Source organism: Hemicordylus capensis, chromosome 3, assembly GCF_027244095.1.
Source record: "Hemicordylus capensis ecotype Gifberg chromosome 3, rHemCap1.1.pri, whole genome shotgun sequence".
Classification (NCBI taxonomy): domain Eukaryota; kingdom Metazoa; phylum Chordata; class Lepidosauria; order Squamata; family Cordylidae; genus Hemicordylus; species Hemicordylus capensis.
The window spans coordinates 277,957,300-277,984,280 of NC_069659.1; the positions used below are offsets into that span (position 1 = coordinate 277,957,300).

Below are 26,981 nucleotides of genomic sequence, written 5' to 3' on the forward strand. Positions count from 1 at the left end.
GTTGATAGAAAGCGTTTCTGGCCTCAGCCTGAGAAACCAGAGTGAGGCTTGGGTCCAGAAGCACTCTCAAGCTACGCACCTGTTCCTTCAGGGGGAGTGCAACCCCATCCAGAACAGGGAGATTTGTTTGTTTGTCAAATTTGTACACTGTCCCAAAGCATCATCTCTGGGTGGTTAACAATAACATAAAGCAAGTTAAAACATACACAAAAATCTTAAAACAAATTAGACAATCTAAAAGGCAAAACAGAATCTATATTATTATTCCTCCAAGACGGGCCATGCGTGACGACGTGGTAGGAAGGAGGCGATTGGGCAGTGGGGATTCCATATGCAGAGTTTGCAAGCAGAAGCACCTGATTGGGCAGTGGGGATTCCATATGCAGATAGGGAGAAGGAGCAAGACGGGCCATGCGTGGACGTGGTGGGATGGAGGCGATTGGCTGAGTTTGCAAGCAGAAGCACCTGACTGGGCAGTGGGGATTGCATATGCAGAGTCTGCAAGTAGAAGCACCTGACTAGGCAGTGGGGATTCCATATGCAGATAGGGAGAAGGAGCCTGTGAGAGCAGAAGCACCATGGTGATTGGGCAGTGGGGATTCCCTATGCAGATAAGGAGGAGGGGCTTGTGATTGTTAAGGTCAGTTGGAATGCAGCTGTTACTGGTCGGAAGATGTTCTGGATGTAAAAGGATAGCAGGCAAGGGTCTGCAACAAGACAGGTCATGAGGGAGGAAAGAGCCCCTTCTGGAGAAGGAGGCTGCCATTGTGTAAATGAACAAAATCTGTTAACTCAGGGAGGGAGGAAGAAAAAACATGAAGAGAGAGGGAAGAAAGAGTGGAGAAGAGCGAGTGGAGGAGAGAGAAAGAGAAAAAGAAGGGAGGGGGAAGAGAGACAGAAGGAAGGGCAAGGGACGGGCCTGAGCCTGTCAGCAACCTGAGGGGAATGAGTGGTCATGGCGGCACTGGTAGCAAAGGAAGGGTCCAGGCAACCACTGCTGCTGTTTGGGGCCTCCGAGTCCATTGTAAGAGGGAGGCAGGCAGGCAAGGGATGAGCCCGGCCTGTCAGCGGCCTGAGGGGAACAACAGACCATGGTGGTGGCAGCAGAGGGGAATGGCCCGGGGGGGGGATAGCAAGCGAGCGCGCTGCAGGGGGGGGAGAGTGAGCGAGCATGCTGCAGGGGGAGAGCGAGCAAGCGCGCTGTGGGGGGAGAGCAAGCACGCTGGGGGGGAGAGCGAGCGAGCGCACTGCGGGGGGGAGAGCGAGCAAGCATGCTGCGGGGGGAGAGCGAGTGAGCGAGAGCGCTGCAGGGGGATGCCACAGGCTCAGTGCACAACTGCACAGATGCTCTGTGCAGGGTCAGCTAGTAAAACTTAAAAATTTAAAAAGTTGAAAAAGCCTGGGTGAAGAGGTGGGTTTTCAAGTGCTTATTAAAAATGGTCAGAGATGGGGAGGATCATATATCAGTAGGGAGCACATTCCACGGTCTTGGGGGAGCAATTGAGAAGGCCGTCCCCATGTGGCCACCAGCCAAGTTGGCGGCAACTGGAGATGGCCCACTCTAGACAACCATGGCAGAGAAGCTCCTTCCTGTTCCTGGTCCGCCGAGGCTGCATCCAAGAAAGGTCCATAGCACTTGTATCACTAGGCTTCTGGCAAGGCATCAGCATGTCAGTAGGGTTCCAGACACTGGCCATGATCTTAAAGGGGGTGTGCCTGGTGCGATCTTGCCTTTTCGGCAAGGACTGCCTGCCCTCATCAGGGCATTTAAACTCTTTTAAATGGCATTTAAACACTTTCCCTCATATCACTTGCACCACCACCCCTCATAAGAGCCCCACAGCCAAACAGTCTTGCACAAGCACAATTACTGGAAACAGGGGGAATTGAGAGAGGCACTATTCTTCTGTTACTCCCCGGGAAGGGATCATGATGATTTCCTAGGAGGAAATGTGTATATGAGGCCAGGCAAAGGATCCTGGGGTCTGGTCCACTGTGACAAAGGATGCTCTTGTGATGGCAGACCTGTTCAAAGCAGTCCAGGAATCCCAACACACTGCTGCCCCCATGTCGGCTTGCTGGCCAGGGATTAGCCCTCTCATGAGAGGGCCAGTCCACAGGGGAGGACCAGAGGCTGCATGAGCTTCAGGTCTCCATCAGACTGCACCCTATGACTAAGGCAATCCAACTATATGGGGCCCTGCCAATGTACCCCACTCCCAGTATATCTGTTTAAATATAGAACTCATACTCCTCACCTTCCCCTCTACACTCAACCCCCACAGACTCCTACGGAATCCAGGCCACTACGTGTGTTCTGCCATTTCCTTGTGGGCTAGATCGGGGATGGCTTCTAGTACACCTTCAAAATTTGTGGGCTGGGACTAGAATTATGTCATATGCCGATTGACCGCTATGGGGAATCATGGGCAAGGGGAACCCCTATTTTCAGGTATCCCTGCCAAGCAGGGTGGCCGTACTTGGCAAAAACCAAAATGCAAATGTGCCAAGGGACAACCAGACTGACAGAGTGAGTGGCTTAACTCCTGCTGTCTGGCAGTCGCTGCGGCCTGGGAAGGCATTAGTGCTTGCGTTGGGTGGCAACAGCCCTCCAGCCCACATGCATGTCTCTATGGCCAGCCACTCTAATGAGAGAGCAGTCCTTGGGAGAAGGGGCTTCATCACACATTATTACAAATTCAGCCCCTGAAACACCATCCCGGTGAACCCCAAGACAGTTCTAATCATGAGTAAGCCCTGAAACTGGAAGGCGCCCGACCTGGGTTGGAAGATCATCTGCGGCACAATTCCAGGATTCAAGGATTAACCGCAGGTCTATCAACCCATGGTTTTATGCTATGTGTGAAAGCAGCCAGTGTATCAGCCAGCCCCAGTTTTTGTCAGAAGGGAATTCTTCTGCACTTGGGGTGCCTGAGAGCATTTGTACCCAGACCCCCAAGGAGACAGGGAGACATTGTTACGGTGGTAACAGTCAGATTCTTTATTGAGGTTTAGGCTACAGATGTATCGGCTGGGATTGGATAGTCCTTTAGCAGTGCGGTGCCTAGCGGGCTGGCCACGCCGTGGCCGCCCCCACCTAGAAGACCGTGGCAATAGCACCTTGGCTCCAGGCCGCACCTTCGCTGACCTAAGGTCAGGTTTTTAACTATCAGAACGACACCCCACCGACGCTGCACAGCCATACGGAGAGGATGTCGCCTGCAGAGAAGTAGGTGTCAAGCAGCAGCCCTGATCTGCCAAGCCTCAAGGAATCAGTTCCACCTCGTTGATTTACCTTACCTAACGTGCCACACCCATTTAATTAGCTGCTGTCCACCACACTGTACCTGCCATAGCAGGCGTTAGCTTAGCTTAACGCCCCACACCTCCACAGCCCCAGAATCACTGTGGCCAATCCCAGCCTCAAGTCATCTATAAAAAGCCTCATGCCCGCGGCTGACAAGTGGACCCCGTCACCCTGAAAGAGTGTGGGCTGCGAGAACACTATATCATCATGTCCCCCTTGGCTGCCAAGAAGCGAGCCATAGCCGCATTGACTCCCCTTCTAGCCCTGTCCACCTTTTTGGTTTGAGCACTCCCCTCCAAACCCTGTGCTGTGTAATGTCTGACCAAATAATGACCACCCCTGGCACCAGGACAGATCCTGCTCAGTCTGTCATGCAAGGGAAATACCTGACTGGCTAACCAAATTGTTCCCCCCTGTAATGCAAGAGCAGGATATCCGGGGCCGGATTTTCCTCAGGCCCAGTTGTGTTCCCAGATCCGTGCTTTGAGCCCACTTGAGGGCCCAGAAAATAAAGGAGTGGCCCAAGACAAGGACCCTACCCTGCCTCGCTGAAGGCCTCGTCCCTGCGCAGGAGAGAGAACAAACATGAGATGGGAGCCAGAGGGGGAGGGGGGCATGTGGCCCCTACTGCCCACCGCGCACATATTTGCAGTAGACCACCGACTTCCAGCGGCCCACCCTCTGTATTTCAGCTCCTGAGTAACCGGGGCCCGCAGCAGCCGATGCTGCGCCGATCCTAAAGGAGTGCGAAGATAAGCGACATGTGGAAACACCAGCCGCCTGAAAGGCTTTCCTCATCACTGAACAAAACTGGTACTGTGACAGGTGGCTGCCGTTGGCGTGCACAACGAGGCACCCCTCGGCCTAGCCCCAGACCGTCATGAAGGCTCTCAGTGCCCGCACTGGACACAGGAGGTGATTGTCAGTCCTGTGCAGTGTGACCAGTTACCCCTTACCCCGCTTGTCTGTTTTTGAGAAGCGGAGCCGCAGCAATACCTCTGCTGTGCCAATGGCTAGGTCCCTCCTCTGCACGACCCTTCCCGCCGTGCCTCTCGCCCCCTTGGGGAACATTTCTCCCGCCCTAAAGGCCCCAAAGAAGGTCACCAGCAAGCCTGGATCATTGCCACAGCCTCATTGAATGAGGTGTAGCGGACCCGAGCATAGTTCGGCCGGTATGCCATCATTGACGGAGGTGCCCCTGGGGTATGACAGGTGGTGAATCAGCCTATATTCACCGGGGGCTTTCTTAGGCACCACCCCCAAAAGGGATATTCTTAGCGTGGGGATGGGTGGCTCCTTGAAGGGGCCTAGGACGCGGCCCAAGGCCACCTCCTTGTTAATCTTCCTCGCCGCCACCACCTCCATCCCACTCACTGATTTCAGGTTTTAGATAAGCTAAATTCACGTGGGAGCTGGCACGGAATCCTAAAACCTTCCGTGAAGCCAGCTTCCAAATACTGTGCACGTTCCCTGTTCGGGTAGTCACGCAGCAGTCTTTGCAGCACCACTATCTTAATTGGGGTGGGGCCCCTTTCCAGTGTCACCCCCTTGTGCGGCTGAGGGCGCACAATTGGTGAAGCACAATTCATGGGGCCCGGGAACCAATCGAAGGGCCCTCCTGGAGGACTCCAGGGCAAGCCCCAAGGCCAGACCCCTTTAGGAGACTCACCACCCTGGCCGTCCTGGTCCTCAGAGGAGCCTCCTGCTGCTGTCCCAGTGTTGCTGCTGCGCCCTTCGGTGCCCCCGCTGCCATTTGCGGCCAACACCGATGCCGTGGCCATTTCAAGAGCTGCTAAACGATCGGTAAAGCCCTGCATTAGCTTGGTTCGCTTTGCCGCCCTAGTCATCCTACGCGAGGGAGCGGGTGGGGGGTGCTCCCCTCCTTTTGATGCCACCACCCCTGATGGGCCCCCTTCCACCTGCTATTGCCTCCAGCCGTGCGATGAGGGCCCTAATCGCCCCCAATTCCAAATCACACTCGTCCGAGGAGGAGGAGTCCGGCTGGACTGGGCGTCTCCTGGGTGTCGCTATGGGTCGTTTCCCTTTGCTGGCCAGTGCCTTCTTGGGGCCCATGGTGCTAACCCCGCCTTATGTAGAAGGTGTGGGGGGTGGGGTTTAAAGGGGTCGAGATGGTGCTCGGCGCGTGGAGTGGGGTGTGTGGGTCCTATGCCGAGAGCGGAGCCAAGATGGGGACCCTTACCCGCTATAACCCGCCCCTAGGATGAAAGACACTTGCGAAGGGGGGACCCCAGCCCCAGCCCACCACCCCGGAGGCCTTATCCCCGGCCTGGACCACCCCGAAGCCCGAAACCCCCAAATCTGAACCAGGTCCAACCCAGCTTGCTGCTCGGCCTCTCCGGAGAGTGATCCTCCTGGTGATCTGCTGGGCGGGGACGCGGTGGACTCAGCAAGGGTGAAGGGGGGGTAGGGGCTTGTGGTGTGCAGGCCTTGTAGCCCAGCCTTCTGAGGGCCCACTCCACCTGAGCTGGGCAGCCCCACAGCCCCCAGGCAGCAGAGGGGTAGCACTACAGCCTCCAGGCAGTGAGGAGGTAGAGTATGGGGGCAGCGGGTGGGTGCCTAGGCCTGGTGCCCCGCCAATGACCAGCAGCCCTAACTTGGCCAAAAAACACACGGCCCCCAGACAGGGAAGTCGGAGATGTGGCGGGCGGGTGCAGCCCAACTCTCTGCCGGCCCTGCTACCCTGTGCAGCCCCGAAAGGGGGGGAGAGAAGGCACCGTGTGGGCGCGCCGCTAGCCGCGCCGGCCGAGACCAGGGCCGCGTGGCCAAGAAAATGGTGCCCGCCGGCCCCTCAAGGCCCGCGCTCTTCCGCGCGCCAGCCTATACAAGACAGGGGGCCTCCGGCCTGCAGCCTTGCCTTGCCCCTGCCGGGCAGCTCCTCCGCACAAGCCATGCGCTCGTGGCGGCACCAGAGCCCCTGCCCGGCACGTCCATCCTCGCTGCTGCTGCGAGTCGGACTGAGCTGGCGCAGGCGCGTTGCCAGCTTCTGGCCTCTGGCCCCGCCCCAGGAAGTGGCTTGGGCCAATTGGAGGCTGACCCCAGTCCCCGTGTGCTCCTTTCCCAAGGCGGGGGCTGGGACAAAATAGCAGCGCTGCGGGAAGGGTGGTGAGCGGCTTCATTTTGTTTGAAAAGTGACTTCTCTTTTAGTGTTTGAAGAGCTTTACCACAGGACCCACAAAACTCTATAAAATTGGACAATATCATCACATTGTATTCAATACATATTCAGGAATAAAGAATGCAAACTCAGAAAGGCACTTGAAAATATGCAGTTCTAAAGCTGAGATGGTTACAAAAGTAATATATAGTACAAGACTTTTCCCTACGGATGTGACACCAGACCATGTCATCCAGCTGTGCAACTGTTCCATACAGCAAGTCTGTTTAAATGAGGTGAAGCAGCAAGCACGAATTCTTTCGTAAGAATGTAGGCACATCCAAATATAGACCAATACCCCAGCGTCTTTTAATATGGTCTAGTTTGTCAGCACTTCCTAGCAAAAAGTATGCTATATGGCTTTAAAAAAAAAACACCTTTCCCATCAATAATGCTTTGTTGTTTTGCCTTTGTGGTTTAACATTTTCCTTGATATGCTTCATTTCAAAAATATTATCCAGCTGAGAAGAGTTTTTAGAAATACTCTGCTGCAGACTTTTCATTCCCTCAATTTTCTCACTTCTGTCCTCCTAACGTGTTATGGCAAGGTTGTTGATTTAGTTTTTATCCTCTCTTATCTCCCAAAGGATCTGGGTAAGTTAAACCATTCAGTAATTAGGTAATAGAATTTAAATATTAAATTTCAAATGCACAGAAAAAGTCTATCTGCATTTCCATGCTAAAAAGAAATAAAGATATTCTTATGAGCAGCCCAATCCAGGCTAGGGAGTGCTGGGATTGTCCCCAATCCTGGTGCTTCTGCCCCCACTAGCCTCTCTTTAGCCCCCTGCCCTTAACCAGAGTTAGAGGGTGCAAGCGCACCCACAACCCCAGGTTTGGGGTCGTGTGTGTGCTTGGGCTGCGTGCAGTGTAGTGTAGTGTCTAGAGTGCCCAACTCATGGAAAAATCTGCCAATGCACCATGCTCATTGCATGGTGCATTATGAGATCCCTGAAGGCCAGAACTCATTTTCCCAGCCTCCAGTGATCTGTGCTGCTGGAAGCAGTGTGGATCATGTGGATGCACAATGGAGCACTGAAGAGGAGCTCTTTGCTCATCTGGGGGGAAGGTAGGTTTGACTCTGACTCCCCCCCGCATCTGCCCCCTCACCCCTGTTATGGTTGTGAGAATGAGCTTATTGTTTTTGAGATTCAAGTATCTGTTTTGTTTGACATGTGCTCCAATTTGAATATACACCCTCTGAGAATTTCAATTTCATTTACTTCACTTCAGCAACTTCAATTTCCCTCCCAATTTTTCTCAACAGCTTCAACTACTTTGCATTTCTTTCATCTTCCCTAAATTTGCAGAGACTACGTTAACCAAAATGGAAGAACTTTGTTGCCACAATTTACAAGGTACACAGGAAACTGATAGTCCATGAATCACAATTTTTATGACAGTAATTAATTCCAGAGAATGACTTATGAATACTAAATAGGCATTTTGAATTGATAGTTTTTAGACCGCTCAAAAGGTATTGCAAAGGAGAATTTCACAAATATAGAATCACAAATTATGAATTTACTGAAAATGAGTCACATTTGCAAAGATTGCCATTGGGACAAGAGATGCTTCAAACAGAGCTTGATACCACATTCACAAATGCAACAATGTGTTTGTAACTTGAACAGTCATTGAAATTTTGCATTCAAAACTTCAGTTTATCCCTTCTACCATTTATTGTTTTGAATATTTTCCTAATCATATTTTCCTATAGCAGATGAACATTCACCTCTTGGTTTCTGATGTGTGAACGCCATATCTGGTTCCTAAATCTGTAAGAATACATTGTATTCCATATCCCAGAATTGTGAGTTGAAATGCATACAATAATCAAATTGTTGCTGAGCATTAACTACCTTTTTATACAATACAATGCTTTGTGACTTGAGTCATTAAAAGATTTGTGATCTTGTAGGACTACAACAAAGTGAATGGCTATTGTGGAAATGATACTGATGTGCAACCATAATTCAGTGGTTGGTATGCCAAAGGTCCCAGGTTCAGTCCTTGGTATCTCTAGTTAGGGTTGGGAAAGACCCCGTTCTGAAACTATGAAGAGCCATTGCCAGTCAGTATAACAATAGATATTGATTGACTTCTCCAATCTCAGAGCAGAATTCTTGGTAGGGATGCCTGTAAAATTGTCCTGAGCTAGGTTTGGAAACAAATTTCAGGGGCTTATTATATCCCACAATTTAGGACATGTAAACAAGATGTTTCCCCCTTGCTTTCCCCAGGAGACTCCTTTTTCAAGGCTTGGATTTGCTCATATGAGGAACTATTATTTCTGAGCTTTGAGGAAATATTGGTTCATTTTCAAGTCTGTCCAAGGCAATCGCAGGAAAGCTGACATCTCTGATTCTTGGGGCTTAGAAATCCCTTTCCCAAAGGTGGGGAAAACTTCCAGAGCCCCAAGTGTCCCCCTGAGTTTGAATACGTTCTCTCCTGCTCTTGCCAGCCTCCCTGCCATCACAGTGGTGGCAACCACAGCCCACAAGGAAGAGGCAGGCTTTCTTTTTCACTTTCCCTAGCATGTGCCAGAGTAGTGCTCAATGGGAATAAAGTATTAGTTGGTTTTTGTAGTGCCATTTTTTGTTTTTGCATTGAAGTAGCCCTTTGGAAGACTCCAAATCCCAAGGGCAATCATTCTTTTGCTTAGTGCATCATGGAACAGTGTATCAGAGCAGCAAAGGGGAGAGAAGTAAAAAGACTCTTAGGCCCCAATGTTGCTGCTTTCCCCATGATGTGCTGCTGTTACACAGGAACATAGGAAGCTGCCATCTACCAATTTGGACCATTGTTCCATCTAACTCTGTATTGCCTCCACAGACTGGCAATGGCTTCTCTAAGACTGCAGGCTGGGTCTCTCACAGCCCTATCTTGAAGATGCCAGGGAGGGAACTAGGAACTTTCTGATGCTCTTCCCACAACAGCCCAATGGAATATCTTACAGTGTTCACATTTAGTCACCCATTCAAATGCAAACCTTGGCAAAGGGGACAATTCATGCTTGCTACCACAGGGCCAGCTCTCCTCCCTAAGATATTGCTGTTTCTTCAGAGTTCAGTGAGAGGAGTAAAAGGAAGCCTCACTCTTTTTCATGTTACACCATTGCTGCTGCTTCTCCTATTGCCCCACTGCTGCCAAGACTTACAAGTAAAGAATGGAAGGCTTATGGGAAGAATTCAGATAATTTCTCAACTAGGTCAAGATGAATTCTGAGGAATTTACCCATCTCTGACCAAGACAGACCAAAGCTCTCATCTAGTATAAGGCAGCTTCATATGTTCTTTACATAGTTTTTGTTTCTCAGTTATATAGAAAACTGTTTCATTACTAAGCTCCATAATTTGCAAATTTTAGCCAATGACCAAGGTGCCTAGCTTTCAGCAATTTTTTGGTGATTGCTTTGAAGTAGTTAGAAGTCTTCACCTAATCAGACAACATAAATTGTCTCTTAGAAATAGCTTCATTTTCTCTTAATGACATCAGCCAAAGCTAATTGGTTATGCAGTGTCCAGATATTATTCCATTTTCCTCATTGGCTGGGATCATCAATATTACTGTACTAGGATTGACTGTCCTCAGCCTTAATTTGCTTTTTTTGCCCTCAGAATTATCATGTCACCAAATCTGATTTGTGTTATGTGACATTATCTCATTCACTATATGATCCCCAATCAGTTGGGAACACTCATGTGATTAACTGAGGAAGCAGACACAGTAACGAGAAGAGGGGGAAATGGCACTTAAGCAGCAGATTGGGGGTACAATGATTGTAAGCAGGACTGAAAAAAGTAAACGGAGAGAATAGTTTGCTCCCCACTCAACTACTGAAAATCGAAACAGGAGAGCATCTGGTGAAGCCCTATTCACAACCGGAGGCACCTTTACCCCTGGACTTCAGGGCCAAAGTCCAGGGCCTCCACAGCCCCTGGGGGCCCCCAAATTCTCTTTAGTATGCCCTGGATGGTGTGGTCACCCAGGGGAACACAATGATGCTTAATTTTCAGGGGAGGGGGGCCTCCAAAAGCCTTTAGGTCCAGGCTCCAAAATTACCTAGGTACACCTCTGTTCATGACCATTCACTGAGGTTGTTCTCTTGACCATTTGTCCCAGTGCCCGGGAGGGCTGGGGTGAAGGCGGGATCATTCCTGCTTTTCCCCTCATGACTGCCACTCTTGCCCCGCTCACCACACTCCAACATGGTCACCACTGGAGTGAGTGGCGTAGCAAGAGACAGGCTGGGCAAAGGTCACCCAACTGCAGGAATCTCAGAATGCACAGTACTGTTTGTGTGGTGCATTGTAGAAGTTCCTGAGGCTGGGTCACTCCTTCCCCCGGCCTCTATGGTTAAAATGATGGCTGGCAGCCCAGTCATTCACATGGCTGGGGAATGGAGCAGGAGGGTGTGTGCATGCCCTCCTCCCTAACTTTCCGCCCTAGTGCAAAACCTGGGCTGCCCAGTTAAGTTCTCACAGCTGGTTCTAACTGGGCTAGTGCAGCCCTACCTGGGTAGAGCTAGTAGTGAGAATGGCATATTTGTCTTCTTCTGTGTATCACATGCCATACATTTTGTGGGCTCAGAAAGCCCTTTTCCTTCTCTGATCAAAGGATCTCTCCACTCACCCCCCAATTTTTTTGGTGGGGTGTGTGGTTCAGTGATAAAGCATCTGCTTTTCATGCAGAAGGTCCCCAGAATCTCCAGCTCGGGCTGGGAGAGACCCCTACCTAAAACCTTAGAGAGCCACTGTCAGTCAGTGTAGACAATACTGAGCTAGATAGACCTGACTTGTTGTGAGGTACCTTCCTATGTTCCTACGTCAACTTGTTCACACAGCTGATTTGTAGCAGTAGGCATGCTTGCCATATTCCTGGCAGTGTACCCTGTGGATAACAGGTAAATTGTAAAGGTTCACATCTCCTAACACTTGAGTCACATTGTCTTGTGGACCTTAGGTCCATGATACGTATGTACTGCATATAGCAATAGCAATAGCAATAGCACTTACATTTATATACTGCTCTATAGCCGAAGCTCTCTAAGAGGTTTACAATGATTTAGCATATTGCCCCCAACATTCTGGGTACTCATTTTACCGACCTCGGAAGGATGGAAGGCTGAGTCAACCTTGAGCCCCTGGTCAGGATCGAACTTGTAACCTTCTGGTTACAGGGCGGCAGTTTTTTTACCACTGCGCCACCAGGGGCTCTTCTTATCTGAAGAGAAGTGTTTCCTCTACACATTGTATATGTTCTTGTTGTAAAGGTAGTGAGCATACCTGCCTTCATGAAGTGTGAATTGCATTTCTGAATAGATAAGATGTGATGCATTTAGGTAGGTAGTGCATTTCTATCTGGAGGGCTGTTTCTTTCATAAAATATGATTAGCTTTAATGAAAAATGCCAATAAGATACATTTAAATACATCAGATAGGTGTATTCCCCCCACCCCTACAAAATCAGCTAGTGAAGAAAATCCCTACAGAGGTGCAACAGAAAGAAAAGGCATTTCTGGAAATCAGTGCAACCCAGCATTTTGTAAGACCAAAAAGAAAAAAAGAAAGAAAGAAAGAAAAGGAAATCTAGTCACATCTTATTGTAAGAAATGGCCAATGACTGGCAGTTTTCTATTAACCATAATTTCGGTCTGATGATTCCTCATATGTTATCAGGCACTGGATCAGAAAGCAGTTGATGAATAAATGGATGTTGTCATGTTAAAAGTGCAGGATATCAGCAGCTTTAAATGGGGATCTTATGCATGATAGGTAGACAATAATTCCACAAGACACTGTTCTTTAAACCATCCTAATTTTTATGTATGTGCTAGTCAGTGTTTGCTGTCAGATTTATAGACCCTGTAACTCACACCTTTCACTTGCCTCTTTGTGATACCATCCCCTCACTGCCAGTGTTCAACAGGTTTCTTTTTTAAAAAAAGAGTCAATAGGTTTTATCATTTGTTTCCAAGAATGTATCAAACGGTTAGACCAGGAAGTCAAGGCAGAGACATGTTAGGCCAAACTACATGTTACAAGCACACGTGCCTGTTACCATCCCATTTACTCCATACATCTCCCAGTAATATTTCTTAGACGAAACATGTGATGTTAGTAGAACATGTGATTATTTTCAGCATTTCCTCCTTAAGCCTGGAAACAGCAATCAAAGAGTTAGGGTTGGAGCAGGGAAGCACTGAATGTTTTGACATCACATTATACATTCCTGTTACCAAATGTTACCAGGGACATGTGTTGGGGATGTGTGTGCATGTGTAAAGCATCCTGCGCTGTTGCCTTTCTGTCTCACTAAGCTCCAGTGACTCACTGCTGTAAGGAAAGGTTTGTCTTCACCTGGTTTATCCTCCTCCGGAACCATGCCCAGAACCAGAATTAATCTATGGAATTCTCTGCCACATGATGTAGTGATGGCCACCAGCTGGGGTGGCTTTAAAAGAGGCTTAGAAAAATTCATGGAGGACAGGTTTATCAATGGCTACTATTCTGATGGCTAAGGCCACCTCCAGCCTCTGAGGCAAGATGCCTCACACAATAGTAGGGCAGTTCATGAGATGCCTCCTATCCTAGTTCAGGACGGAGCTATATGAATTGCTAGTATTTGATGGTATATGAGGGGAAAACAAGGTCAGAGGCTCATTCTGTGATCACGTGGTAAGCAACAGCTGGTTGGAGGACTTTTCCTTCTACTTCATTCAGCAGCTGGTTACTGTTTTAAGGAGGCTTTTTAATGCTCCATTTTTTGGTTATATCTGGTAGGTTCTTTAGCTTTTTGTAATTTTCAGTTTTTAGCTTTTAAAATAACATTTAATTTGAGCCTAATTAAATAATTGTGGTTTTTAATGAGACAACTTTTTTGTTTAATTTAGTTAATTTTATTTAGGGGTGTGCATTTTGGAATTTTCTTGTTTTGATTTGTATCCGAATCGAAACATCCCCATTTTGTTTTGTACCCAAATTTTCTGAATCCGAATCAGCCCTGTTTTGTTTTGTAGCCAAATTTTCCGAATCCGAATTGATTTGGATTTTTAAAAAGGGTCCCAGGGCAAAAAGAGTGGGTGGTGGTGGTAGTGTCCAATGGGTGGAAGCTACCACCCAAATTTCAAAGGAATTAGGCAAAGGGCTGATTTTTTTCAGATTTTTTTTTTAAAGTTTACACAGCTTTAAGAATTTTCCCATAGGGAATAATGGGGATTCCAACAAACGTATCGCTTCAAATCAAGGGGAAAGGGATGATCCAGAGCAGAGTGTGGAGGGTGGTAGTGCCCAATGGGGGCAAGGAAACTTCCAGAATTATTTCAAAGGAATTGGGCAAAGGGCTGATCTTTTGTGATTTGTTGAAGTTTACGTGTCTTTAAGATTTCTCCCATGGGGAATAATGGAGGTTTCAGCAGCCCCATAATTCCACTTGGGGGGCACTGGGGTTGCCCAGAGCGAGGGGTTGTGTAGTGCACATAGGGTGCTAGCCACCCCCACACCCACAAGCCTGTGGGGTACTGGGTTTTGTTGTTTCTGAGATGTTCATTGTAGATTCTCTGGTAGCATATGAGATTTTCAGTGAAAAACAAGAATCCACTCTCATATGCTACCAGAGAATCTACACTCAGAACACCACAGAAACAGCAGAACCCAGCACCCCATAGGTTAGCAACCCTTCCCCTGGCCAATGTGGGGTCAGTAAAGAGTGGGAAGAAGCAAAAGAGCCAGTGGGGAACAAGGAAGGAATTGTCAGCAGGTCAGCCCATGATTTAGGTCACTGACCAGAAGGCTAGAAGGCTGGGAAATTCAAAGAGATGTCAAACACAAAATGGAGACTGACTCAGAGATGACCACAAAATGGAGGTCCGAAACAACAAAACGTTTTGTAGCCGAAACAGGGACGTTTTGTTTTGTATACAAAACTTTTGGATCTGGAAAATGGGTGTTTTGTTTTGTCTACAAAACACCCGAAACAGGCTGTTTTGGGTACAAAACGTTTTGTATCCAAAATGTTTCACACATCCCTAATTTTATTACTTATATTGTATCTTGTATCTATCTTATTGTTGTGAGGCGCCTCGAGCAGTAGTGCACTGGAGGGGTGGGGTATAAATATTATAAATAGGTAGGTAGGTAGGTGGATAGATAGATAGACAGACCCTCCAACCAAGCTGCTGCCTATCACAAGATCCCAGAAGGAGCCTCTGACCTTGTTTTCCCTGTCAGATGATAAAATATAAGGAATATGCCTCTACATACCAGTTTCAGGGGAGCAACAGCAGGAGCATGCAGAGCTCCCAGACTAGGGTAGGAAGCATCTCCTACCCAAGTAACCATCATGTGAGCCGCCTAGTGTGTGAATAGACCTATTTCCTTGCCTCGAACTGCTTGTTTGGACAGATCCTAAGTCCCAAAGCATTGTGGGTTTGTGAAGATGTCTAAGAAACTACAGAAACATGACAGTTTTCACAAATTGTGGGATACCAACTCTCTCATGAACCACAGTGGGAAGTTTAGGGGCATCTCTGTGGTCTAAAGATTAACCAGTTCCAACCATTCTACCCAATTTCCAAACAGCTGAAGCTCTGGCTTTCTCTCCAGAAGATGGACTGGCACTTTTGCTGAATAGTCAGGACTGCTTAGCAGAGCCAGCAGAAACAAAGGGCTTTATTTTACCTCTGAAAAGAAAGTCTGTGTTCTATTTTAATTTAAAAACAACACTTCCATAATTTATAAAACAAAGAACTGCTCCACTCTTGGCTGTCCTAATTTAAAAAAACATCTTGTTAACTAACACAACAGTGTCTGAAAAGGCTAGTGATTTGCTAGCATTTCGTTCATGGGCAATGCAACTTCCTTTGAGTAGGAAGATCTAGAGATAAAAATTAAGATGAACATCCAAAAGGTTTTTCTGTTTTCACCACTCACTGGACTGGTTCAGATATAACGCAGAACCATGGGTTCAATGGAATTGTGGTTCCACACCCCGCCAATGCTCTCCCACCCACAATTGGACATTGGGGAGAGCTACCTCTCTGCAGTCATGTGAGCTGACTGTGTGGGCTTCCTTTTTTCCTGAAGGACAGCCCACACAGCTAATCAGGCTGGAGTGAGGGAAGAGTTTCCTCCCTCAACTCTCGTTCCATGGGGCCCAAACTGTGTTCAGATGTAATGTTGGCACCACAGAAATGGAGCCTGCAGCAGCAAAACTCCACTCTGACTGAAGAGTGGAGTTTGGAGAGGGAAATTGTGGGTTGCTTCTCCCCACAAACTCAATTTCCCCAAATTCGGACTTTTGGGTTAGGAAACTGGAGGTGAAGGGACCTCTCGTTTTCTGTTACATCTAAACTGGGCCATTCTGTAGGGCCACAATTAGTAAAAATGTCCAAGGCTGTGAAATGTGTGCACCTGTGCATAAGAAGCCAAGATAGCAGCATATCTATGTGGGAAAGGAAATGACCAGAGTGAACAAAATTTAAAGCTCTTGATGCATTGAGCCCAGACCCAAGGAGACACGGACACAGTTACTTTTGGTGAAATTGGCCATTTTATTAACATTTCAAATTGCAGTGTACTTGAGGAATTCAGCTGGGATTGACGCTCCACCCCCACAGTGCAGGCACTCTCAGGTCGGCCACGCGTGTGGCCGCCTTACCCAAAGGCCTATGGCGCTGGCACCTGTGTGCAGGCCATAGGCCAGCACTGACCCCGCCCCCCGGAGGGACGCCTGACCAATGGGAGCCGGCTCCCTGGGTCACGTGCTCCGCCATAGGGGGCTGGGGCAAACGAGCGGCGGCGATCGGCTTGCTTCTGTCCTAGTTAATTATCTAAATCAAGTTGCATTTGACTGCTGCAAATCTGGAAAAAACTGAGGATTTACAAGATCATATGACCTTTCTTTGTGAATTTTGACATCAGTTTCATGTGGAAACCTCACTATTATTCTTTTTTAATTTTTTTTAAAAAAATACATGAATGATTTCCTGCAAAGAAAAATATATGAATGGTTTCCTGCACAGAACTAATTTTAAGTAATAATGCAGAAATGCTAACTGTAGGGAGAAAAAGCAGATCATGACTGAATTCCCTCCGCTGAACCACAAAATATTGCAGTATTTCATGAGCTCTTAAGGGAAGTACTCTGGGGCTCTGACTCATGGCTCCACTTAGCCTTGAACCGGAGGAACCTTGTAGTGTCAATCAGGCTTTGCAGGGAGAGGGGAAAGGATGCCTTTTTTAATTTTTCAGTCTCAAGGGAAACTGTTGTTATATAGCACTAGAGGGCCAGTTTGGGGGCTGCCTGTCAGCCCTGACTCTGAGCATTTTATTGTGATGTATTATTCTGAAGTGTGGGAAAGGGACAAGGTATTTTCCTTTTGAAACATCATTCATATATATATATGAATGATAGAGATATAGAGATAGATATAGAGGCTATTCTGATGACCAGGTGAAATCGGGCTAGGAGAGCCTAGTTTGATTTCGCCTGACCGTGCAAGCCACCAGGCAAGTGCCCGGTGGCTTCCAGGTGGTTAACCCGCCTAACTACCCCTCCCCTTAAACTGGGTTTGTGGAGCGAGTGCTCTGCAAGCCCGGTTTAAAAAATTGTGAGTAGCCGCAGCGTGGCTCTTCACCATGGCTACTCATGAGTAGATCCCTAGCTGGGAGGCTTGAAAGCAGCCTCTCAGCTCGGGGGTCTCTTCAGTATGCCCTGCACACTCACGCAGGGCATACTGGAGCTTCCGGGGTCCACATGGCCCCCGATCCTCCCAGCCCCCGCCAGCTCCATCACGGAGCTGGCAGTTGTGTGGGCGGACACTGCAGCCACCCAGAGCAGACTGTCTGTGAGGAACCTCCCTAGAGGCTGTTCTCACTGATTGTGAGAAGAGCCTCATAGTATGTGTGTGTATTTAACCGTACAGCATGTATCCCCAAACCCCAATTCCCTTCTCCAGGAAATTTACCATAAGCCATCAGGGACTTGAGAAGACCAATTCCTTCCCTCTACGTTCACTTTATTTTCTTTCTTTTTTCCTTTTAACAAAGTGACACCCTGGCTCAGGAACCTTCAATATTCCATAGGTCCTGGAAACCAGGGCTATTATCTTTTTTTTTTTTTTTTTTAGCCTACTTTCTTTAAGGAAAGTAAGTTTATGGGATCACTCAGCTGTGTGTGTGTCTCTATGTGTGTGTCCCTATCAACTTCACAGTGCCTGGACCAATTTGAACCAAAGTTGGCACAGTTGTAGTAACATGTAGGGATACCTCAAAAGTGTAGTTTGTGATGATCTCATCCAACCCAATTCATAATGGAGGATGTGTGAACATTTGAGGCAGAAGTGGGCTAACTTGTGAGGATGGTAATTATCTTTTTTAATTTTTTTTTAAAAAAATACATGAATGATTTCATTTGGGTTTCCTGCACAGAACTATATAAATTGAATTATTGTTGCTGCTGCTGTTGTTGTTATTATTATTATTATTGATGATTATAGTGAATGATTATAGGTTTTAACCTTCAAAGCCTTGTGGGGTTTGGCACCTGTCTACCTACAGACCCGCCTCTCCCATCCAGTTACATCCCATCTGGTCAGATAATCTCAGATGGCCTTTTTGTAGGTCCCGGATTTCCAAGAGGTTCGGGGTACTAGGACCCGTGAAAGGGCATTCTTGGTTGCTGCCCCACTTCTCTGGAATTTCCTTCCCCTGCAGATTCGTTTAGCTCCTTTCTTGTTGATTTTTAAATCTTTATTGAAGACTTTTCTTTTTCACCAGGCTTTTACCCTGTAGTTTACCTATTTCCTTTTTTCTCTTTTTGTTAGTTACTTTGGTTTTATTTCGAATGTAATTTTAATGCTGTCTTGTTTTGCATGTTTTTGTACACCGCCCAGAGTCTTCGGAGTGGGCGGTATATCAAATGTTTCAAATAAATAAAATAAAATAAAATAAAATAAAATAAAATAAAAGTAGGGAGATTCATTCTCCCCAAAGCTCTTTGCTTAAATTTACAAACATATATTCTTCAATATCTAGATAAATCCTCAAGAATGTAACAACAACTACCTTATTTTTGGGTGGCCCTATTATGCTTCCAAACTGATAGGCATTCAGCTATTTTTTTTTTATTAGAAGAGATGACGATGACAACAATGACGACGACTACGATGACAATGTGGTCTAATGAAACAAAACATTTTGCCAAATGCCTGAATAACTGAAAGGTCCCAGCCTGACCCATGAACATAAGCTGACCTCAGGCATGGAGTGAGGCCAGAGGTGGCCTGTGTGCTGCTTCTGCTGTGACCCCCCCAGCCCCGCCCACTGCATCTGACATCAGATGCAGGGAGCATTTAAGCCATGCCCCCACGTCTGATGTCAGACATGGGGGCGTGGTTTTGCTCCCAAACGGGGCTGTGCAGCCCCATTTAGGAGCTCAGTCAGTTAGCACTGTGTTCGAGGCACGAAAGAAGCGGCTCTCCCTGCCTTTGCAGGGAGAACTGCTCCGGCCATGCTGTGAATGCAATGCTGGCCAATTTAGCTCCCAAACGGGGCCACGCAACCCCGTTTGGGAGTGAAATCACTTCCCGCATCTGACATCAGATGTGGGGGGGCATGTCTGGGGCCACGAGGCACGGCAGCCCAGGTACTTTGAACCCATTTGTCCAATGGTGGCTCTGCCCCTGGCTGACCTCACAAACAGTCATCAGAGTGACCTCTTTTGGACTTCTAATGTAATATCAAACATACTGATACTGTCATTCAAAAGCTTTCCTATCTCCCAGGGGTGTAGCTATAATTGAGCAGATGGGTTCAAAGAACCCGGGCCCCCAGCTTCAGAGGGACCCCCAGCTCCACACCTCCCCATTTTCTTCAGTATCTCCCTCACTCCACAGGCCTTCTGTGGAGAGGGGTGAGCATGGGACCCCTCTCCCAACACCCCTGCTACCTCCTGTTTTCAACCCAGTTAGCAAGGGTGGTTCCAGGGTGGGAGCAGCCCTTCAGAAAAATAGTTGCCCCCTAGCTGCCCGCTTCTATTTCAGAAATCTAACATGTGGGACACAGCTCACCCACCCCTTAATACACTTTGCCCCTTCTGTGCCCCCCTCAATATTTTTTCTGATGCTGCCATTGGATGGCAGCTAGTGAAAACACTGTCAACTCATACTGCTTTGTGGTTGTGACATCCTGAATCAACTTGTAGTCCCACAAGTTATGACAGCACATCGGCAATATCAAATGGAATACTGGTATTGTACCTCATCGTACATACATAGTAATGTTACAGTAGTTCACAGAGGCCATTTGGAGAAAAAGTCTTTTAACCACAAACCCTTCAAATAACCTATCTCCACTCTCTCTAGGATTATTAACCATAACCTACGGTTAATCAGTGAAGAGGACAAAATCTGTATGTGTACAGATGCACTGTTTTGTCTATCTCTTGTTATGATCCAGGTCTGAGCCCTGAGGCTAAAAGCAGGTTCCCAAACTGAGGCCTGGAGCTAGCAAACTTTTTTCTTCTTCTGATGAGCATAGTAAATGGTCTACGTGATCCTAGATACACTTGCAATATCCTCAGCAGGACTATTAGAATCATGGCAGTATTGGTTAGAGTGCTGGACTAGGATTGGGCCTAACCTACTTCACAGGGTTATTGTGAGGAGAAACTTAAGTATGTAGTATACCGCTCTGGGCTCCCTGGAGGAAGAGCGGGATATAAAATGTTAAACAAACAAACAAACAAATATGGTAGCTTGAACAAGGTCTTGCAATTAAAACATCCAATATTTAATTACATCATATTTTCAGCCCACTTCCTTCAGAGTGGTATACAATTTTTTAAATCCTCAGAACAACCCAATGTTTTAGTTTACGCCGAGAGAGGGTGATTTGCCCAAAGTTGATACTTATACCAGTGAACATATACCTATGTGAAGATCTGAATCCAGAACTTCCCAGTCTAAGGCCAATATGATAGGCTACAATGGCTTTCAATGAGGGATGTGCATGAATTGATTTTTTCATTTTGATTTGTACTCAAATTTAATCACCCCCAATTTGTTTTGAGTCCAAATCTGCCCCCTGAATCACCCCAGATTCGATTTGTACCTGAATTTTACAAATCCAATTCGATTCATGGAAAAAAGGGGGTCACTGAGCAAAAGAGTGGGCTGGGTGGTAGTGCCCAATGGGTGGAAGCTACCACCCGAATTTCAAAGAAATTGAGCAAATTCTTTAAAAATAATTTTTTAAGTTGGCGCATCTTAAAGCTTTTCCCCATAGGGAATAATGGGGATTTCAGCAGCCTTATAGCTCCACTTGGGGGGCACCAGCCTGGCCTAGAGCAGGTTGTGGTGGGTGGTAGTGCCTAATGGGTGCAAAGAAGCTACCACCCAGATTTCAAAGAAATTAAGCAAAGGGGTTTGTTATTTCTGTGGTGTTCTGAGAGTAGATCCTCTGGTAGGAAATGAGAGTGGATTCAGTGTTTGTCATTGAATCCACTCTCATTTCCTACCAGAGAATCTACTCTCAGAAGAATACCTCAGAAACAACAGAACCCAGTGCCCCATGGGTTTGTGGGTTTGTGGGTGGTTGGCACCCTATGTGCAGTACACCACCACTCACTCTGGGTCACCCTGGTGACCCCAAAGTGGAGTTATGGGGCTGCAGAAATCCCCATTATTCCCTATGGAGAAAAAGCTTATAGACATGCAAAATTCAGAAATTCTTTAAAAATAACCCCTTTCACCAATGTATTTGAAGTCTGGGTGGTAGCAGGCACCCATCAGGGCACTACCACCTGACCCACTCTTCTTCCCCCCAGCCCCTTTTCTGCCCCGAATCTGTCCCAAAGACATACCAATTTCAAAAATCACCCCTTTGCCCAATTCTTTTGAAATATGGGTGGTAGCTTCCTTGCGCCCATTGGGGACTACCACCCACCACAACCCACTCTGGGCCACCCTGGTGCCACCCCCTGGGGAGTTATAACTAAGGCTGCTGAAACCCCCATTATTCCCTATGGGGAAAAAGCTTAAAGATGCAAAAAAAAATTAGAAATCACCCCTTTGCCCAATTTCTTTGAAATTTGGGTGGTAGCTTCCACCCATTAGGCATTACCACCCAAACCACTTTGGCCACAAGATGGAGGTCCAAATCTCCAAAAAAAAAATTGGTCTGAATCTGGGGTGATTTGTTTTGTACCCGAATCTGGGCAATTGAGGACAGGGGTGATTTGTTTTCTCTACTAATCACCTGAATCGGCCAGATTCAGATACAAATCATTTTGTACCTGAATCATTTTGCACATCCCCTACTTTCCATACCTTGCATACAAACTCAATATTAATCCCAAACAAGTATTTATCACAACATTTGTTATTGTGATCCAACACAAGATCATATGGAAGATCTGGGAGGGGGAGCAGATGGAATAGGATCAATCTTTGATATAATAGAATAAACCTTCAACGAATACTTCAAAAGACAGACATTAACAATGTATCTGTCCTCCTTAATTCTCCAACGGATTTAGCTAACTTAAAATATTCACTTTCAGTGCATCATTTTAAAGTGTCGTCAGTTGTCTTTAGAGAAATGATTCACGTTCTTTTACCGCCTTCTCCCTTCCTGAATCTCTCTGCCTCATTGACTAGCCATCTCTTTTCAAATCTCTATCCTTTGTGTGAGTGCGCGTCTTTCTCCCCTGCTGTTATTTGTCTTTAATTTATTCACCATGGAACAACTTCAGACCCTTGTTTTCTATAATTTATACAATGCACTATCTGCTGCCTTGAGTTATTTAATTCTGTGACATGCCCGAGACACTTTGCTATTGTGTATAGATTTACACACAGCTGTAACATCGAGCAGGGAAGATTATTAGGCCCAGAGTTTGGGAGAGTAAATAAATAAAGAGAGCAACTTCGAAGAGAAACATGGAAGTTTGCAGAACCAGCCATGCTTTTGTTTTCTCTTCCCAGTCATCCAGCATTCTTATACATTAAAAAATAAGGCCCATGGTCTATCTTTCAGAAGCTCTAAAAACATAAGATCTATGGGAGCCAGTGATGGGTATGTTTTGTTTCTGAAAGATACTTTGTAAAGATTCTTTACAAGAAAGATCAATGGGTGAGTCTTTTTCTGCTTGCAAGTCATCTAGGATGATGAACCCTTAGCCAATGAGTGCATGGAGAAAATAGAAATAACATAAGACAAAGTTTACCAAAAGTACTTGAAGGTGGCACTTTTTGAGCCAGACACTGATCTAGGTTTTGCAGACTTGGGTTTATGATTAGTTTCCCTGGACAGATGTGTAGGTTTGCCTACTAAAGAAAAAGAAGGCAGTAATCTCTGTCTGGTTCTGGAACAAGACTATAGAGCTGGCTGTTTATGGGGATGGAAGCAACAACTTGGACGGGGGGGGGCAGTTTTGGGTTTCTTAGCTTATTGGACTCCGATTCTGCTTCAAAGAGAATCTGCATAGGCAATTTGATACTTCCTATCCCTTCATTGCTATCAGCCAAATATCCTATCAGCCAAAATGAATTAAATAAATTCATGGCAGAATAGAATTACTAATTACTGTATTGTTAGTTTAAGATATTGATTAAGATATGCATCTTCCTGCATGTGTCTATAAATCTTAGAGTGTTAGAAGTTGGATGTGTTATAGGATCATATGTCTAATGAAAATGCTGTATTTCCTTCTCACTCTCTTTTTTTATATGATAGTATTTCAGACCTATTAGCTCTCTTCGAGCCAGATTTTCAATTTGGCCTCCTTTCCTATTGTATTCTTTGTAGTTTTTGTATGTAATCTGAGTTGATATATTTTTTCATAATACTATTTCACAATAATGTTAAAAAGGAAGTTGGAAGTGTGGAATAGTTGGATGGCAAAGTCTTGTACTTACAAAACATTGCCAGACATGGAGACAGAAATTCTTGGTCTGACCTTGTGTGACTTACATGCATTTTGGGCCTGGGTTCACTTATGCAAGCAATGGAAAAGAAACAAACACATCCATATATATTCTTCTGTAGCTCCTTTAGGTTCCTTCTTGGCTCATGCAGTTAAGAAGGGTACATGCCAACTCTTGTGCTCCTTTATCGCATGGAGGCAGTTCATCCAAATGGCCCATCTACATGAACTCCCGAGTCCTAGTCCTTGTAAAATGAATGTAAAGAATGCCATTTGGATGAAGGGATGTGCCAAAAGTACATTAGGACATCCATGGAAGAAATCACGACGGATGCTCTTTGTGCATCCCCTTCTTAATTGCATGAGCCACTGAAGAATCATTGCAAAGTAGTTTTGCCAAAGTGAATTTTAAAAAGAAGTATTGGAATTTTATATTATTAAGACTCCAGTACTTCTTTTTGTTAAGGAAATGCACTTTGCCAAAACTGTCTTGAGCTTCCACTACTTAATAATGGAGATACAAAACAATATACATGGGCATATTTATTTCTGTTCCATTGCTTGCGTAAGTGATGCCCAACCCCAAAGACATATGGTGTCTGTGGGAAGAGAATCTGGCTATTTACTGCCCACAATGACCCTTTAAAAGCCTGATGGTGTTATTTGCTAGCAAAACACTAAAGCTGTGTATGATGGTGGGTGTTGGAATTGCATTCATCAACAGAGCCAATTTTGGAATTTTTCCAGTGTACTAACCCCATAGTGGAGATTATTTCAAATCTGTGAGTGTTATTGTATGACTGATGCATTAATCATACCACAAAGAGGTTCCTTGTAACTTACCTAAAGAATTCATCAACTAGGAGTGACAGTCCTGTTCTCACACAAAATATGGGGTCTTTTCATACTTTATATTTTTTAAAGTGATGAATATTTCTAGGTACCACATCCAGAGTAATTTTCCTGTTGATGGCGTTGGCCACACATTCTTTTCCCCCAATTAGATGGGATAATTGTATGTCTAAAATCATTTCATATCTCCAAAACCATCCATCAAGATCTTCCTCTTTTTATTTTCTAAAGTTATATCTCATTTTTCATTAAAACATCCCATGATTGTTTACAAACACTGAAACCATAACAATCATAAAATGCACCACAATAAAAATATACAGCAATAGCAGAATAAATGAAAGCCAGGGTAAAATCAAGTTTGATCTGAGTTAAAAGTTTTCAGAAAATAATTAAATATAATTAAAAAAATAATTAAAAACCTTCAGTCTCTGCTTACGGACAGAAAAGGAGGGAGCCGATATATGGTGCCACCACTGAAGGTGGCCCTGGCCCTGGTAGCTGCCAACCAACCTCTGGCAGCAATGAATCAGAGAGTAGGGTCTCCATGGCTAATCTGTATGGGAGGGAGCAGATGGTCCTTAGGCTAACTGGGTCCCAAGCACTTTGGGCTTTCAGTGCTAAAGCCAGAATTTTGAACTGGGTCTTCTAGAAGCACCTTGGAAGCCAGTGAAGGCAAAATCGTTGTAATGTGCTCCAACTGTCTTGTTTCAACTAATATTCTTGCAAGTGCATTCTATACCAATTAAAACTTCCAAACTGGATTCAGATTCAGAGGCAGCCTCATTTACAGTGTATTGTGACAGTATAGTCTGGATGTAACCAATGAATGCATGGATAACTGAAACCAGTGCCTCTCTTTATAGTTAGGGCCGCAGCTGGTGAATCAGCTGATAAAAGGTGTTCCTGGACACAGCAGTCACCTGAGAGGCAGATCTGAGTCCTGCAGTACCCACAAGATGTCAATTTGGTTCTTCAAGGGGAGCACTACCTCATCTAAAGTCAGATGGACACAAAACGGAAGAATCATCCGCTAATAGAACCTCCAGCTGGACTCAGTTCCAGTGTATTTAACCTTGTCTCACACACTGGAGAGGGTACTAAATATTTGGGATGGCCTCAAATGCTACTTCGTATCTCACTGTGGTGATGATAATGAGCCCGCTCCGTCCAAACACCACAGAACAAGAGGAACCTGAGAAAGGAGACTAGCAAATATATTTAAGAGTCCAGTCTGTAAACTGTACATTCTGTTTCTGCATGCCATTACACCTCACTTTGAGAACTTCAGTGCATTGCTACAATGTGAGGAACCAATGATCCACAGGCTACATCCTGCCATGATGAAAGTATATATAGACCTTTTAGGATAGTTCATTAAACCAGCGGTCATACTTGAGCACAAAGATGATGTATTGTCTCTTGATATCACCACAAAAGACTTTCAGAAGTCAGACCAAGACTTGTTTATAGGTTTTGCTCACCTGAAACCGTCAGGTTCCATGCTTAGGCTAGGAGATTTTATCAGAACACGCTGCTGTGTATGAAGACAAAATTCCCATTTAATAACCCAGTACTGAAGGCAGTGCTTGTGCTTGATCCTATAGGGAGAGAAAATTTGAGCTCCTCACTGACAGAGACTATTCTGGAAGAATTCCCTAATCCAGGCATCCCCAAACTGCAGCCCTCGAGATGTTGCTGAACTACAACTCCCAGCATCTCTAGACACATTTTTTTGTGGCTGGGTATGCTAGAAGTTGTAGTTCAGCAACATCTGGAGGGCTGCAGTTTGGAGATGCCTGCCCTAATGTATTGCCACACAGCAGACAAAATGCTATTTGAAAGGAGTTCATGCAGTACCAATTTGTCACAGAGATACTTGTTATGGCTCCAGAGGAAGTCAGGATTGATCAGTTTTTGCATCATCTATCCTATGTACAAGATCCAGCTACTGGACAACCATGGTTCCAAATCCTCTCTCAATTTGCCAAGTATCTGTTACTCATTCCACACAGTAATGCTTTCTGTGAATGCATTTTTATCATGGTTAAGAAGAATATAACTGAGGTTCAAAACTCTGTAGGAAAGTCAGCAGAACGGCATGCTTCAACTGGAGCATATGCAGAATACACAGGTATGAGAAATAGTCTCTGTGCAGTGATGACATCTAAATATTCTCAAAAACTGCAGTTGTACTAATAGGTCATCAACCACTGACCTAACACAGAAAGCAAAATTTGCTACATATAAAAACTTGCAGGCAAGGAAAGAAGCTCTTGCTTAAGTTGGACTGGCCAGTGACAAGCTCTGCTTAAGCCCCAATTAGATGTCACTCATTATTTGGATGTATTTTTTGTTTGGGTTTATAAGATGACTATTCTTACAAACACTGCTTCTGTCCCATTCTTTAGAATTTTGTTGGACCTATATGAAAAATACTCTTTTAGAGCTAGAATAATAGATTTTCATGGTTTGGAAGGGAGCACAGAGATCATCAAGTCCAACCCCCTGGCCAGTGCAGGAATCTACAAGCCATCCAAGTAATAATCAGGTCTGATGCTCCTTAGCTTCTGAGATCAGATGGTTGCTTTGGCTTGTTGCCATCTACGAGCTATGCACAGAATGCCTGCCTGATGGGTGTGGGGAGGGCAAAACATTTTGTTCCTATTTCTGATTCTGAAGTGTTGGTTAGTATGGATGGACCAATGTCTCACTTGG

General features: G+C 45.8%; 1 long non-coding RNA gene across 1 annotated transcript; it reads left to right on the plus strand.

Annotated features, from left to right (window-relative positions):
• Window positions 1-662: 662 nt before the first annotated feature.
• Window positions 663-25,645, plus strand: LOC128351650 (uncharacterized). The gene is made up of 3 exons (XR_008319945.1): window positions 663-769; window positions 7,750-7,840; window positions 25,130-25,645. It is a non-coding gene; the product is annotated as an uncharacterized LOC128351650 (long non-coding RNA).
• The last annotated feature ends 1,336 nt before the right edge of the window (window positions 25,646-26,981 follow it).